The sequence below is a fragment of the Bubalus kerabau genome, chromosome 1 (assembly GCF_029407905.1).
Source record: "Bubalus kerabau isolate K-KA32 ecotype Philippines breed swamp buffalo chromosome 1, PCC_UOA_SB_1v2, whole genome shotgun sequence".
Taxonomy (NCBI): domain Eukaryota; kingdom Metazoa; phylum Chordata; class Mammalia; order Artiodactyla; family Bovidae; genus Bubalus; species Bubalus kerabau.
In genome coordinates, this window is record NC_073624.1 from 244,191,247 (window position 1) to 244,207,520 (window position 16,274).

The window sequence follows — 16,274 nt, forward strand, 5'->3', positions numbered from 1 at the left end:
AATCAATAGCAGAATATCTGAAGCAGAAGAACGAATCAGTGAGCTGGAAGATAAAATGGTGGAAATAACTTCCAAAGAGCAGAATAAACTAAAAAGAATAAAAAGAGCTGAGGATAGTCTCAGAGACTTCTGAGACAATATCAAACACACCAATATTTGAATTATAGGGGTCCCAGAAAAAGAAGAGAAAAAGAAAGGGTATGAGAAAATTTATGAAGAGATTATAGTTGAAAATGTCCACAACCTGGAAAAGGAAATAGCCAATCAAGTCCAAGAGACACAAGGAGTCCCATACAGGATAAATCTAAGGAGAAACATGCCAAGACACATACTAATCAAAGTGACAAAGACTAAACACAAAAAAAGAATATTAAAAGCAGCAAGGGACAAGCAACAAATAACACACAAGGGAAACCCCATACACTTAACAGCTGATCTTTCAGCAGAAATTCTGCAGACTCAAAAGGAATAGCAGGATATATTTAAAGTACTGAAAGGGGAAAATCTACAAGCAAGATTATTGTACCCAGCAAGGATCTCATTCAAAATTGATGATGAAATAAATAGCTTTTCAGACAAGCAAAAGAGAATTCAGTACCATCAAACCAGCTTTACAACAAATGTTAAAGTGAATTATACAGACAAGACATACAAGAGAAGAAAAAAGATTTACAAAATCAACCCCAAACATTCAAGAAAATGGCAATAGGAACATATATATCAATAATTAATTTAAATGTAAATGGATTAAATGCTCAAACCAAAAGACACAGACTGGCTGAATGGAAACAAAAACAAGACCAATATATATGCTAAAAAACCTACTTTAGACCTCAAGACACATATAGACTGAAAGTGAGAGGATAGAAATATATTCCATGCAAATGAGAAGCAAAAGAAAGCTGGAGTAGCAATCCTCATATCAGACAAAATTCACCTTAAAATAAATAAGCTTACAAGAGATAAGGAAGGACACTACATAATTACCAAGGGATCAATCCAAGAGGAAGACATAACAATTGTAAATATGCACCCAACATAGGAGCACCTCAATACATAAGACAAACACTAACAGACATAAAAGGAGAAACTGACAGTAACACAATAACAGAAGGAGACTTTAACACCCCACTCACACTAATGGGCAGACCATCAAAACAGATTTAAGAAGGAAACACAAGTCTTAAATGATACATTAGATGAGATGGATCTCATCGATATCTTCATGTCACTCAATCCAACAATGCATAAGAATACACCTTCTTCTCAAGTGCACATGGAACATTCTCCAGGATAGACCATATCTTGGGTCACAAATCAAATCTCAGTAAATTTAAGAAAACTGAAATCATATCGAGCATCTTGTCTGACCACAACACTATGAGACTAGATATCAATTACAAGAAAAAACTGTAAAAAACACAAACACATGGAGATTAAACAACACGTTTCTAAATAACAGGTTACTGAAGAAATCAAAAGGGAAATCAAAAAATTTCTAGAAACAAATAATGAAAACACAACAACTCAAAACCTATGGGATGCAGCAAAAACATTTCTAAGAAGGAAGTTACAGCAATACAATCCTACCTCAAGAAACAAGAAAAACATTGAATAGACAACCTAACTTTACACCTAAAAGAACTGGTAAAAGAAGAACCAGAAAAGAAATCATAAAATATCTGAGCAAAAATAAATAAAAAAGATTTGAAAGAAACAATAGTAAAGATTAACAAAACTAAAAGCTGGTTCTTTGAGGAGATACACAGAATTGAGAAACCCTTAGCCAGACTCACCAAGAAAAAAAGAGAGAAAAATCAAATCAACAAAATTAGAAGTGAAAAAGGAGAAGTTACAACAGATAATGCAGAAACAGAAAGGGTTATAAGAGACTCTTAAGGACAACTATATGAAGCAGAGACATTACTTTGTCAACAAAGGTCCATCTAGTCAATGCTAGGGTTTTTCCAGTAGTCATGTATGGATGTGAGAGTTGGACTATAAAGAAAACTGAGTGCAGAAGAATTGATGCTTTTGAACTGTGGTGTTGGAGAAGATTCTTGAGAGTCCCTTGGACTGCACGGAGATCCAACCAGTCCATCCTAAAAGAGATCAGTCCTGGGTGTTCATTGGAAAGACTGATGTTGAAGCTGAAACTCCAATATTTTGGCCACCTGATGCAAAGAGCTGACTCATCTGAAAAGACCCTGATGTTGGGAAAGGTTGAAGGCAGGAGGAGAAGGGGATGACAGAGGATGAGATGGTTGGATGGCATCACTGACTCAATGGACATGAGTTTGGGTAAACTCTGGGAGATGGTGATGGACAGGGAGTGTTGTGGTTCATGGGGTCGCAAAGAGTTGGACACAACTGAGTGACTGAACTGAACTGATATGGCAATAAAATGAATAACCTGGAAGAAATGGACAGATTCCTAGAAAAGTTCAATCTTCCAAGACTGAACGAGAAAGAAATACAAATTATGAACAACCCAACTACAAGCACTGAAATTGAAGTTGTGACCAAAAATCTTCCAAAAAATAAAAGCCCAGGACCATATGGCTTCACAGCAGAATTCCATCAAACATTTAGAGAAGAGCTAATGCCTGTCCTTCTAAAACTTGTTCAAAAAATTGCAGAGAAAGGAACACTTCCTAACCCATTCTATGATGCCACCATCACCCAGACACCAAAACCAGAAAAAGACAACACAAAAAAATAAAATTACAGGCCAAGATCACTGATGAACATAGATAAAAAAAATCCTCAACAAAATTTTAGCAAACAGAATCTAACAACATATTAAAAAGTTCATACACCATGATCAAGTTGGGTTTATTCCAGGATGCAAGGATTCTTCAATATCCACAAATCAATCAATGTGATACACCATATGAACAAACTGAAAGATAAAAACCATATGATAATCTCAATATAGGCAGAAAAAGCCTTTGACAAAATTCAGCAGCCATTTATGATTAAACTTCTTCAAAAAATGGGCATAGAAGGAACCTATCTCAACATAGTAAAGGCCATATATGATAAGCCTTCAGCAGACATTATTCTCAATGGTGAAAAACTGAAAGCATCCCCCTTAAGATCAGGAACAAGTGTGTCCACTTTCACTATTATTATTCAACATAGTTCTGGAAGTCCTAGTTACAGCAATCAGAGAAGAAAAAGAAATAAAAGGAATCCAAATCAGAAAAGAAGAAGTAAAGCTTTGTTTGCAAATGACATGATACTGTACATAGAAAACCCTAAAGATAGTATCAGAAAATTATGAAGCTAATCAGTGAATTAAACAAAGTTGAACGATACAAAATCAATACACAGAAATCACTTGCATTTCGTTATACTAAAAATGAAAAATCAGAAAGAGAAATTAAGGAATCAATCCGATTCACCATTGCAACAAAAAGAATAAACTAGGAATAAACTTACCTAAGGAGGAAAAAAGAACTGTATACAGAAAATTATAACATACTGATGAAAGAAATCAAAGACAACATAAATAAATGGAGAGATATTCTATGTTCTTGTGTAGGAAGAATCAATACTGTGAAAATGACTGTACTACCAAATGCAAGCTACAGATTCAATACAATCCCTACCAAATTACCAGTGTCATTTTTCACAGAACTAGAACAAAAATTTCACAATTCATACCCTGAATAGCCAAAGCACTCTTGAGAAGGAAGAATGGAGCTGAAGGAATCAACCTTCCTGACTTCAGATTATACTATAAAGCTACAGTCATCAAGACAGTATGGTACTGGCACAAAAACATAAATATAGACCAATGGAACAAAATAAAAAGCCCAGAAATAAACCCATGCACCTATGGGTACCTTATTTTTGACAAAAGAGGCAAGAATATACAATGGGACAAAGAGCCTCTTCGATAAGTGGTGCTGGGAAAACTGGACAGCTACATGTAAAAGAATGAAATTAGAAAAATTCCTAACGTCATCAGTTCAGTTCAGTTCAGTCACTCAGTCGTGTCCGACTCTTTGTGACCCCATGGACTGCAGCACGCCAGGCCTCCCTGTCCATCACTAACTCCCAGGATCTGCTCAAACACATCTCCATTGAGTCATTGATACCATGCAACCATCTCATCCTCTGCTGTCCCCTTCTCCTCCTGCCTTCAATCTTTCCCAGCATCAGGGTCTTTTCAGATGAGTAAGCTCTTCACATCAGGTGGCCAAAGTATTGGGAGTTTCAGCTTCAGCATCAGTCCTTCCAATGAATATTCAGGGGTGATTTCCTTTAGGATGGACTGGTTACATCCCCTTTCAGTCCAAGGGACTCTCAAGAGTCTTCTCCAACGCCACAGTTCAAAAGCATCAATTCTTCGGCACTCAGTCTTCTTTATAGTTTAACTCTCATATCCATACGTGACTACTGGAAAAACCATAGCCTTGACGAGATGGACCTTTGTTGGCAAAGTAATGTCTGACAAAGATAAATTACAAATGGATTAAAGACCTAAATGTAAGACCAGAAACTATAAAACTCTTAGAAGAAAACATAGGCAGAACACTTGATGCCATAAATCAAAGCAATATCCTCTATGACCCACTTCCTAGAATAACAAAAATAAAATGAAAAGTAAAGTGGGACCTGATTAAACTTAAAAGCTTTTGCACAGCAAAGGAAACTATAAGTAAGGTGAAAAGACAGCCCTCAGATTGGGAGAAAATAATAGCAAATGAACTGACAAAGGATTAATTTCCAAATCAGCTCATAAAACTCAATACCAGAAAAACAAACAACCCAATCAAAAAGTGGAGAAACAGACATGTCTCCAAAGAAGACATACAGCTGACTGATAAACACATGAAAACATGCTCAACATCGATCATTATTCAGTTCAGTTCAGTTCAGTCGCTCAGTCATGTCTGACTCTTTGCGACCCCATGAATCGCAGCACACCAGGCCTCCCTGTCCATCACCAACTCCCAGAGTTCACTCAAACTCACATCAATCGAGTCAGTGATGCCATCCAGCCATCTCATCCTCTGTTGTTCCCTTTTCCTCCTGCTCCCAATCCCTCCCAGCATCAGAGTCTTTTCCAATGAGTCAACTCTTCACATGAGGGGACCAAAGTACTAGATGCTTTAGCATCATTCCTTCCAAAGAACACCCAGGGCTGATCTCCTTTAGAATGGACTGGTTGGATCTCCTTGAAGTCCAAGGGAGTCTCAAGAGGCTTCTCCAACACCACCACCATTATTAGACAGATGCAAATCAAAACTACTACAATTAGATACAATCTCACACCACTCAGAATGGCCCTCATTAAAAAGTCTACAAACAATAAGTGCTGGAGAGGGTGTGCATAAAAGGGAACACTCTTGTACTGTTGGTCAGAATGTAAATTTATACAGCCACTGTGGAAGATGGTATGGATATTCCTTAAAAACTAGGAATAAAACCACCATATGATCAGCAATCCCACTCCTAAGGATATACACTGAGGAAACCAAAATTGAAAAAGACACATGTATCCCATTGTTCATTGCAGCACTATTTACAATAGCTAGAACATGGAAGAAACCTAGATGTTCATCAACGCATAAATGGATAAATAAAAGTGGTACATATACACAATGGAATATTGCTCATCCATAAAAAGAACACATTTCGGTCCGTTCTAATGAGGGGAATGAACCTAGAACCTATTATAAACAGTGAAGTAAGTCAGAAAAAGAAAGACAAATATCATATTCTAACACATATATATGAAATCTAGAAAAATGGTACTGAAGAATTTACTTAGAGGCAAGCAAAGCAATTGAGAAACAGATATTATTGTGATCCACACAGTCAAAAGCTTTGGAATAGTCAATAAAGCAGAAATAGATGTTTTTATGGAATTCTCTTCCTTTTTCCATGATCCAGCGGATGTTGGCAATTTGATCTCTGGTTCCTCTGCCTTTTCTAAAACCAGCTTGAACATCTGGAAGTTCATGATTCACATATTGCTGAAGCCTGGCTTGGAGAATTTTGAGCAATACTTTACTAGTGTGTGAGATGAGTACAATTGTGCGTACATTACCATATGTAAAATAGATAGCCAACAGGAATTTGCTGTATGGCTCAGGAAACTCAAACAGGGACTCTGTATCCACCTGGAGGGGTGAAATGGGGAGGGAGATGGGAGGGAGGTTCAAAAGTGAGGGGTTATATGTATACCTATGGCTGATTCATGTTGAGGTTTGACAGAAAACAGCAAAATTCTGTAAAGCAATTATCCTCCAATAAAAAAATAAATGAACTACTTTTTATTTTCAAATCAGGATTCTTTTTATTTCTTTTTTTTTCCTCTGACTGCTGTGGCTAAAACTTCCAAAACTATGTGGCATTGTAGTGGTGAGTGGGCACCCTTGTCTTCTCCCTGACTTTAGAGGAAATGCTGTCAATTTTTTGCCATGGAGGATAATGTTTGCTGTGGGTTTACCATATATGGTCTTTTATTATGGTGAGGTATGTTTCTTCTATGCCTGCTTTCTGGAGAGTTTTGATCATAAATGGGTGTTGAATTTTCTCAAAGGCTTTCTCTGCATCAATTGAGATAATCATATGGTCTTTATCTTTCAATTTGTTAATGTGGTGTTATCACATTGATTCACTTGTGACTACTGAAGAATCCTTGCATCCTTGGGATAAAGCCCAGTTGGTCATGATGTACAATCTTTTTAATATGTTCTTGGATTCTGTTTGCTAAAATTTTGTTGAGGGTTTTTGCATCTATGTTCATCAGTGAGACCAGTTCATCAGTGGGACCAGATTGCCAACATCCACTGGATCATCAAAAAAGCAAGAGAGTTCCAGCAAAATATCTATTTCTGCTTTACTGACTATGCCAAAGCCTTTGACTGTGTGGATCACAAAAAGCCGTGGAAAATTCTGAAAGAGATGGGAATACCAGACCACCTGACCTGCCTCTTGAGAAATCTGTATGCAGGTCAGGAGACAACAGTTAGAACTGGGCATGGAACAACAGACTGGCTCCAAATAGGAAAAGGAATACGTCAAGGCTGTATACTGTCACTCTGCTTATTTAACTTATATGTAGAGTACATCATGCGAAACACTGGGCTGGAAGAAGCACAAGCTGGAATCAAGATTTCCAGGAGAAATATCAATAACCTCAGATATGCAGATGATACCACCCTTATGGCAGAAAATGAAGAGGAACTAAAAAGCCTCTTGATGAAAGTTAAAGAGGAGAGTGAAAAAGTTGGCTTAAAGCTCAACATTCAGAAAACTAAGATCATGGCATCTGGTCCCATCACTTCATGGCAAACAGATGGAGAAACAGTGGAAACAGTGTCAAACTTTATTTTTTGGCGGGGGGGTGGGGGGGTGGGCTCCAAAATCACTGCAGATGGTGACTGCAGCCATGAAATTAAAAGACGCTTACTCCTTGGAAGGAAAGTTATGACCAACCTAGACAGCATATTCAAAAGCATAGACATTACTTTGCCAACAAAGGTCTGTCTAGTCAAGGCTATGGTTTTTCCTGTGTTCATGTATGGATGTGAGAGTTGGACTGTGCAGAAAGCTGAGCACCAAAGAATTGATGCTTTTGAACTGTGGTGTTGGAGAAGACTCTTCAGAGTCCCTCGGACTGCAAGGAGATCCAACCAGTCCATTCTAAAGGAGATCAGCCCTGGGATTTCTTTGGAAGGAATGATGCTAAAGCTGACTCCAGTACTTTGGCCACCTCATGCGAAGAGTTGACTCAATGGAAAAGACTCTGATGCTGGAAGGGATTGGGGGCAGGAGGAGAAGGGGACGACAGAGGATGAGGTGGTTGGATGGCATCACCGACTCGTTAGATGTGAGTCTCAGTGAACTCTGGGAGTTGGTGATGGACAGGGAGGCCTGGTGTGCTGCGATTCATAGGGTCGCAAAGAGTTGGACATGACTGAGCGACTGAACTGAACTGAACTGATGAGACCAGATGCCATGATCTTTATTTTTTGAATGTAGAGTTTTAAGCCAGCTTTATCACTCTCCTCTTTCAGTTTCATCAAGCGGCTCTTGAGTTCTTCTTCACTTTCTGCCATAAGGGTGGTGTCATCTGCATATCTGAGGTTACTGATATTTCTCCTGGAAATCTTGATTCCAGCTTGTGCTTCCTCCAGCCCAGCATTTCTCATGATGTACTCTGCATATAAGTTAAATAAGCAGGGTGACAATACACAGCCTTGACCTACTCCTTTTCCTATTTGGAACCAGTCTGTTGTTCCATGTCCAGTTCCAACTGCTGTTTCCTGACCTGCATACAGGTTTCTCAAGAGGCAAGTTAAGTGGTCTGGTATTCCCATCTCTTTCAGAATTTTCCACAGTTTATTGTGATGCACAGAAAGGCTTTGACATAGCCAAAAAAGCAGAAATAGATGTTTTTCTGAAACTCTCTTGCTTTTTTGATGATCCACTGGATGTTGGCAATTTGATCTCTGGTTCCTCTGCCTTTTCTAAAACCAGCTTGAACATCTGGAAGTTTATGGTTCATGTATTGCTGAAGCCTGGCTTGGAGAATTTTGAGCATTACTTTACTAGCATGTGAGATGAGTGCAATTGTGTGGCATTCTTGGGCATTGCCTTTCTTTGGGATTGGAATGAAAACTGACCTTTTCCAGTCCTGTGGCCACTGCTGAGTTTTCCAAATTTGCTGACATATTGAGTGCAGCACTTTCACAGCATCATCTTTTAGGATTTTAAATAGCTCAACTGAAATTCCATCACAGAACGACAGAATGTGGCCCACTAGAGAAGGGAATGGAAAACCACTTCAGTATTTTTGCCTTGAGGACCTCATGAACAGTATAAAAAGCCAAAAAGGTAGGACACTGAAAGATGAACTCCACAGGTCAGTAGGTGCCCAATATGCTACTGGAGACCAGTGGAGAAATAACTCCAGAAAGAATGAAGGGCTGCAGCCAAAGCAAAAACAACACCCAGTTGTGGATGGGACTGGTGATAGAAGCAACGTCCGATGCTGGAAAGAGGAATATTGCATAGAAACCTGGAATGTCAGGTCCATGAATCAAGGCAAATTGGAAGTGGTCATACAGGAGACGGCAAGAGTGAACATCGACATTCTAGGAATCAGCGAACTAAGATGGACGGGAATGGGTAAACTTAAGTCAGATAACCATTATATCTACTGCTGTGGGCAAGAATCCCTTAGAAGAAATGGAGTAGCCATCATAGTCAACAAAAAAGTCTGAAATGCAGTACTTGGATCCAATCTCAAAAATGACAGAATGATCTCTGTTCATTTCGAAGGCAAACCATTCAACATCACAGTAATCCAAGTCTATGCCCCAACAGTAATGCTGAAGAAGCTGAAGTTGAACGGTTCTATGAAGACCTACAAGACCTTCTAGAACTAACACCCAAAAAAGATGTCCTTTTCATTGTAGGGGACTGGAATGCAAAAGTAGGAAGTCAAGAAACACCGGGAGTAACAGGCAAATTTGGCCTTGGAGTACAGAATGAAGCAGGGCAAAGGCTAATAGAGTTCTTCCAGGAGAACGCACTGGTCATAGCAAATACCCTCTTCCAACAACCCAAGATAAGACTCTACAGATGGACATCACCAGATGGTCAACACCAAAATCAGACTGAATATATTCTTTTCAGCCAAAGATGGGGAAGCTCTATACAGTCAGCAAAAACAAGACCGGGAGTGGACTGTGGCTCAGATCATGAACTCCTTTATTGCCAAATTCTGACTTAAATTGAAGAAAGTGGGTAAAACCACTAGACCATTCAGGTACGACCTAAATCATACTTGTTAGCATTTGCCTTATGTATTGAGGTACTCCTATGTTGGGTACATATGGATTTATAATCATTATATCTTCTTCTTGGATTGATCCTTTGATCATTATATAGTGTCCTTCTTTGTCTCTTTTCACAGTATTTATTTCAAGTCTATTTTATCTGATATGAGCATAGCTACTCCTGCTTTCTTTTGGTCTCTATTTGCATAAAATATCTTTTCCAGCCATTCACATTCAGTTTGTATGTGTCCCTTGGTTTGAGGTGGGTCTCTTGTAAACAGCATATATAGGGGTCTTGTTTTTGCATTCATTCAGCCAGTCTTTGTCTTGGTTGGGGCATTCAACTCATTTACATTTAAGGTAATTATTGATAAGTATGATCGCATTGCCATTTAGTTTGTTGTTTTGGGTTCGAGTCTATAAACCTTTTCTGTGTTTCCTGTCCAGAGAAGAGACTTTAGCATTTATTGAAGACCTGGCTTGGTGGTGCTGAATTCTCTCAGCTTTTGCTTACCTGTAAAGCTTTTGATTTCTCCTTCATATTTGAATGAGATCCTTGCTGGTTATAGTAATCAGGGTTGTAGGTTTTTCTCTTTCATCACTTTAAGTATGTCCTGCCATTCTCTTCTGGCCTGAAGAGTTTCTATTGAAAGATCAGCTGTCATCCTTATGGGAATCCCCTTGTGTGTTATTTGTTGCTTTTCCCTTGCTGCTTTTAATATTCGCTCTTTGTGTTTGATCTTTGCTAGTTTGATTAATATGTGTCTTGGGATGTTTCACCCTGGGTTTATCCTGTTTGGGACTCTCTGGGTTTCTTGGACTTGGGTGGCTATTTCCTTCCCCATTTTAGGGAAGTTTTCAATTATTATCTCCTTAAGTACCTTTTCATGCCCTTTCTTTTTGTCTTCTTCTTCTTCTGGGACTTCTATGACTCGATGTTGGGGTGTTTAACATTTTACCAGAGGTCTCTGAGGTTGTCTTCACTTCTTTTAATTCTTTTTGCTTTTTTCCCCTCTGCTTCACTTATTCCCACCATTCTACCTTCCATCTCACTTTTCCTAGCTTCTGCGTCAGTTATTCTACTATTGATTCCCTCCAGAGTGCATTATTCATTATTGATAGACTCTTACTGATCATGACAGATGACATGATCCTCTACACAGAAAACCTTTAAGACACCACCAGAAAATTACTAGAGCTAATCAATGAATATAGTAAAGTTGCAGGATATAAAATTAACACACAGAAATCTCTTGCATTCCTATACACTAACAATGAGAAAACAGAAGGAGAAATTAAGGAAACAATCCCATTCACCATTGCAACAAAAAGAATAAAATAGGAATAAATCTAGCTAAAGAAACAAAAGACCTATATATGGAAAACTATAAAACATGGATGAACGAAATCAAAGATGTCAAAAATAGATGTAGAAATATACCATGTTCATGGATCGGAAGAATCAATATAATGAAAAGAAGTATGCCACCGAAAGCAACCTATGGATTCAATGCAATCCCTATCAAGCTACCAATGGTATTTTTCACAGAACTAGAACAAATAGTTTCACAATCTGTATGGAAATACAAAAAAAACTCAAATAGCCAAAGCAATCTTAAGAAAGAAGAACAGAACTGGAGGAATCATCCTGCCTGACTTCAGACGATACTACAAAGCTTCCATCATGAAGACAGTATGCTACTGTCACAAAGACAGAAATATAGATCAATGGTACAAAATAGAAAGCCCAGAGACAAATCCACGTACCTATGCACACCTTATCTTTGGACAAAGGAGGTAAAAATATACAATGGAGAAAAGACAATCTTTTTAATAAGTGGTGCTGGGAAACCTGGTCAATCACCTGTAAAAGAATGAAACTAGAACACTTTCTAATACCATACATAAAAAAAAAACTCAAAATGAATTAAAGATCTAAATGTAAGACCAGAAACTATATACTCATAGAGGAAAGCATACGCAAAACACTCTCTGACATAAATCACAGCAAGATCCTCTATGACCCACTCCCCACAGAGTAATGGAAATAAAAGCAAAAATAAACAAATGAGACCTAAATAAACTTAAAAGCTTTTGCACAATGAAGGAAACTATAAGCAAGGTGAAACTACAGCCTTCAGAAAGGGAGAAAATAATAGCAAATGAAACAACTGACAAAGAATTAATCTCAAAAATATACACGCAGCTCATGCAGCTCAATACCAGAAAAATAAACGACCCAATCAAAAAATGGGCCAAAGAACTAAACAGACATTTCTCCAAAGAAGACATACAGATGGCTAACAAACACATGAAAAGATGTTCAACATCACTCATTATCAGAGAAATGCAAATCAAAACCACAATGAGGTACCATCTCATGCTGGTCAGAATGGCTGCTATCAAAGTCTACAAGCAATAAATGCTGAAGAGAGTGTGGAAGAAAAGGAACCCTCTTACACTGTTGGTGGGAATGCAAACTAGTACAGCCACTATGGAAAACAGTGTGGCGATTCCTTAAAAAACTGGAAACAGAGCTGCTATACAACCCAGCAATCCCACTACTGGGCATACATTCCAAAGAAACCAGAATTAAAAGAGACATGTGTACCCCAAGGTTCATCACAGCACTGTTTACAATAGTTAGGACATGGAAGCAATCTAGATGTCCATTGGCAGACAAATGGATAAGAAAGTTGTGGTACATATACATAATGGAATATTACTCAGCTATTAAAAAGAACGCATTTGAATCAATTCTAATGAGGTGGATGAAAATCGAGTCTATTATACAGAGTGAAGTAAATCAGAAAGAAAAACACCAATACAGTATATTAACGCATATATATGGACTTTAGAAAGATGGCAACAACAACCCTATATGCAAGACAGCAAAACAGACACAGATATAAAGAATAGACTTTTGGACTCTATGGGAGAAGACGAGGGTGGGACAATTTGAGAGAATAGCATTGAAACATGTGAATTAGCATATGTGAAATAGATGAGCAGTCCAAGTTCAATGCATGAAACAGGGGACTCAAAACTGGCACGCTGGGACAACCCAGAGGGATGGTATGGGGAGGCAAGTGGGAGGGGTGTTCATGATGGGGGACACATGTATACCCATGGCTGATTTATGTCAATGTATGGCAAAACCCCCCACAGTATTGTAAAATAATTAGCCTACAATTAAAATAAATCAATTTTTAAAATTAGAAAATGTTAATTAACTAGTTAATTTTTTTTTAAAGTTCAAGTTCATTCATCCAACAGAAGCCCCAACATAAGGACCATCCATACTTGCTCCCTGAATTTTCAGAGCAACTGTGGTCATTTATAAAGTTTATATCTCTACACTATTGTTCAACTCTTCTCTGAACTACTCTATATTCTTTCAACAAGCACCTATTTTGCTTAGGCTTATGGGAGTTCATTTGCTTTTGATTATAAAGAACCATAATTGATATGAAGAGCAAAGACCAACTGCGATAAGAGCACAAGCCCCCAAAATCCCTTTACATCCCTGAGTACTGTGCTTCTAAAGTAAATGGGGTGAATATAATCCTTCCCAATTCTTGAAAGAAAAATATAAGTTAACTCTACAGAAAAAGTGCTACAAAGTTCTTAAAGCTTGACTTATAATTCAGAACTTCTGTACTTCACGACCATGTTTGCCAAACAGATATTTTAAATAATTTAATTCTAATTATCTAATGCACACAGGAAATGTAATGATTTGAACCAGCATACCACTGTTTTTAAACTGCAGCATTGTTGTATTTTTAAGTATTTAGTTTTTAAAGAATTATATGTTCTGACCTGAACCACAATAAGAGGGAAAAAGACACACAGTAAAAGGAACTTTGTTCCTAGAACCCAGCTAGCTTTAATCTTTAACTCTCTTTATATTACATGTGGCACCTTACAAGGAAACAGAAAAATAAACCTTTCACCTAAATGCTCCTTATCTTTGGGCTTCTTCCTGTATTAACTATAAATTGCAATTACTGGGAAACTAAAAGATGCATTAGTTGAAGGTCACTACTTTTGAATATGTGGATCAGAAGTTCTTTCTTACTTCATTGATCAAAACGCTTGAGCCGTATTATCAAAGAATAAGGAGCCAGCCATGAATAAAAGAGAAGAATATTTAGGAAAAAAAATAGAAAACTATGCACATAAATTCCTATTATTTTCCTTTACTACACATCTCCCAACCTTCAATTTCATCCACTTCTAAGAGTTTTTTCTAGTTTATCTCTATAGAAAAAAATAAAAGCTCAAAATATTCTTTACAGATTGCCACTTATAAAAATTCTGAAGGGCTTTCAAAGCATCTAACAAGAAAAAAACGTTTCGTTGATAAAAAAAAGTCCACAATGGTATTTAAGTATAACAATTTACATTTTACTTAGCTGCACATTCGATCACCCACATCCAAACATGAAATTGGTATTTCTTTCACCAAATTATAAAGGTTTTAAACGGGATATAAAATGATAAATGAGGAATAAACTGCTTTTGTATGAAAGAATTTTAGGACTATTTAAAGTAAAAAATAAATAGAATCAATTTGAATTGTACTACTGTGGGAAAATGACTGCTTTCTGTTTGCACTGTGGAAGTATGGCATTGTGCTATATTTATGTTTTATTTATTTTTCAACTGTGAACTATTTCATACTTAGAAAATAACACACACAATGTTTAATTTTTCTTTAGATGTATGGTTTCAATAATCACAAAAACAACATCTAGCACCCAGAACCCAGCTTAAGGAAGATAACCGTATGGATATTCTTAAGATCTCTGAATGTTCCTTCCTAAACAGAGGTACTTCATAAACCCTGAGAGGTAACAGCTGAACTAAATTTCTTTTCATTATCATTTGGTTTTTCTCAGGCTTGTCCAACAAACAGATATGGCCAAGTTGAAAGGCTTGCTTACACATGTTTAATGTTTAGACAGATATTCCCACAATGTTTATTTATCTATTTATTGATCAGCATTGTGTTTTTGAAATCCATCTGTGTTTTATTACTGAATAGGAAACCACTGTACGCACAAGCCCAATTTGGTTATCCACTGTTTTAAATGATGGAATTTGGATTGTTCCCTGTATTAAGAAAAAGCTGTGACAAATACACATACCTTCTCACTCAGATATGTTGTAAGAGTTTTTTCAAGGTGCGCCTGGGTATACAATTGCTTGTTCTTAGGGTACACATATCTGTTTTTCTGCTAGATAATACTAACTTGCTTCACATAAGATTATACAGTTGACCCTTGAACAACCAGGGTCCACTTATTCAGGGATTTTTTTTTAAAATAAATGCACTAAAAAATTTTTGGAGATTTGCAACAATTTGAAAAAACCCACAAATGAACCGGGTAGCCTAGAAATATCAAAAAATAATAAGAAGAAAAAGTTAGGTACACCATAAATGCATAAAATATATGTAGATACTAGTCTATTTTATCATTTACCCCTATAAATTACACAGAAATATATTATCACAAGTTAAAATTTATCACAACTTATGCACACAAACTGTGCATAGGGCCATTCACAGTCAAGAGAAATGTAAACAAAGGTAAACATGCAGAATTAAGTCATAACTGCAAAAAATTAATGGTAGTGCATACCATGCTGCTGCTACTGCTGCTAAGTTGCTTCATTCGTGTCCGACTCCGTGTGACCCCATAGACGGCAGCCCACTAGGCTCCTCTGTCCCTGGGATTCTCCAGGCAAAAATACTGGAGTGGGTTGCCATTTCCTTCTCCAATGCATGAAAGTGAAAAGTGAAGGTCAAGTCTCTCAGTCGTGTCCGACTCTTAGCGACCCCATGGACTGCAGCCCACCAGGCTCCTCCGTCCATGGGATTTTCCAGGCAAGAGTACTGGAGTGGGGTGCCATTGCCTTCTCCGAGTGCATACCATAGTCTTGTGGTAATGCTGTAGCCGCTTCTTGTTGCTACTGCGGAGAGATTGGGTGTTGTGAGCCTCAGCTTCAAAGGCTGAAGACGCCAATCATCCTCAGGTTACCAGGTGTCGCTCCAGTAAATCTTGCATCATGGGAACATGATCTCTCGCAGTTCTCGTGATCTCTCGCGGTTCTCGTCTAATTTCCATCATTAATGAAGTACCTTAAACCTCGAATAACACTATGGAACCCATATACAAAGTGCCACTAGTGATGCTGGGTGTGCTCCCAAGAAGCAGAGAAAAATAATGCTATTAAAAGAAAAAAGATTAATTGCTTGATATGTATCATAGATTGCAACCGGCAATTGTGATTGCTGCCATTTCAAGAAAAGTGAATCCTGTGTAAGGACCATTGTGAAAAAAAAAAAAAAAAAAAAGTAGTGCAAATTTGTGAAGCCATCCCTGCAGCCTCACCAGCAGGTACAAAAACCTTGCACTTTTTGCAAAATACCTTTTAATCTCATATTGTCGATGATTCAGC

General features: G+C 37.6%; 1 long non-coding RNA gene across 1 annotated transcript in view; it reads right to left on the reverse strand.

Annotated features, from left to right (window-relative positions):
* LOC129637738 (uncharacterized) overlaps positions 1-15,849 on the reverse strand; it is a 101,942-nt gene extending 86,093 nt beyond the window's left edge. The window contains exon 1 of the long non-coding RNA XR_008707562.1: positions 15,746-15,849. This is a non-coding gene — a long non-coding RNA (uncharacterized LOC129637738). The remainder of the gene's footprint in view (positions 1-15,745) is intronic.
* Between the last annotated feature and the right edge of the window lie 425 nt (positions 15,850-16,274).